This window comes from Pelophylax lessonae, assembly GCF_965119305.1.
Source record: "Pelophylax lessonae genome assembly, chromosome: 8".
Lineage (NCBI taxonomy): Eukaryota > Metazoa > Chordata > Amphibia > Anura > Ranidae > Pelophylax > Pelophylax lessonae.
The window spans coordinates 164174355-164176230 of NC_138775.1; positions in this window are offsets into that span (position 1 = coordinate 164174355).

The following is a 1876-nucleotide window of genomic DNA, read 5'->3' on the forward strand; positions in this document are numbered from 1 at the left end:
TTTTTTACAACTGCAGCCTGTAATCATTTTTTGCTTGAAGGTGAACTTCAGGAGTAATTTTGCATAGCCTCATTGGCCCAGCTTGGTTCGATGCAAGTATTCTACAACTATATGTAGTGTTTGTGACAACAGCAGTGTCAGATCCTGTTTTTTTTTTTTTACCAATACGTTACAAACTGCTGGTCAGATTTCACTGTGCTGCCACAAATATGTGATGAATGGCGGGTAAACTCACTCCGTGCTGTCACAAATATCAGACCATGACCAGTGTTGGGGGTAACTAGTTACAAAGTAACTAATTACAGTAACTAAATTACTTTTTTTGGTAACTAAGTAAAGTAACTAGTTACAATACTAATATTGGTAACTACACTACTTTACTAGGCTATAGGAGGTAACTACACTACTTTACTAGGCTATAGGAACGCGCTTTCCTGCGTTACCCAAGCCGTGCGATACAATCATTATTTTCGAAGAATAGAGAGGGATGAAGTTTATGACTTTTTGTTGCACTTTGTTTTATTCTGTTTTTTCAGGTTTTGTTCTCATTTTTCCCAAAGCCTGTGTTTATACAATAAACTCTATGCAGAAAAGTGTCATGTATCTTCTTCTACACGGTCAATTAAGAAAGAGGAAGGTAAAGTAATAAGTAGTGAAGTTACTTTTCAAATGCAGTAACTAGTAAAGTAATCTCATTACAATTTACAGAAGTAACTAGTAACTAGTTACATTTTTTGAGTAACTACCCCAACACTGACCATGACACTCAGTCTCTCCCTGCAAAAAGAATTTTCAGCTTGCGGAACCATAATCTAGGTGCCAGCATGCTGAAAGCAATTGACACTGGGTTGGATTAACTGCACAGTGAACCTATTATGAAATCGCTGTCACCATTGTTTTCTCAGAAAGTTTACAACATCTGCGTAAACCGTTATGACTTTTGTCTGTAATATACCCTTTTTTTGACAGACAGGACTATTTTAGAGATTCACAAAATAATAGCTCTCTTCAAAGAGATAGGGATTCAAAAAACTGGAACTTTAGTTATTAGATTAAGTCTAGATACCGTCAGGCTGCCTCCTTTTGCAGGTATAGCTACTGTATGTAAAACTTTAAAAGTAAGTGCACATACTTTTTAAAATCTAGTAAAACACTGTCTCACCCTGCTCTGCATATACTCAGTTGCTCTCAATTTTTTCTGTCCCTGTGCCAAAAAATGTCAAGCCTGATCTGCTGACAGCCTAAAGATTTACTGCTGTTCAGAGGCTCTGGACTTCAGCAAAATGGCAGCCTCCAACAAGAAGAAGCAGGAACCCTGCTGAAGACAATTTACAACACACACTTATTTTAGTAGCATAATTATTAATCGCTTGCCCTCCGGAAGATTTAATCTCCTTCATGACCATTCCTTTTTTTTTGCTATACGGCACTGCATTACTTTAACTGACAATTGCACGGTCATGCAACCCTGTACACAAATTAAATTGGTCATTCCATTCTTTTCCCCAGAAATAGAGCTTTCTTTTGGGGGTATTTGATCACCACTGGGTTTTTTTATTTGTTGCGTTGTAAAAAAAAAAGACCGAAAGTTTTAAAAAAAAAAAATGCTTTTTACTTTCTGCTATAAAATATATCACAAAAAAAATTAAAAAAATCACATTTCTAAATATAATTAGGCCAATGTGTATTCTGCTAAATGTTTTTGGTAAAAAAAAAATCTTCATAAGATTGGTTTGTGCAAAAGTTATAGCTTCTAAAAAGTATGGTGTGTGTATAGATACTGGAGTTTTTTTTTTTTTACACTAGTAATGGCGGCGATTAGGAACTTATAGTGGGACTCTGATAGTAGGGCGGGCTATCTGACATTGACACTTTG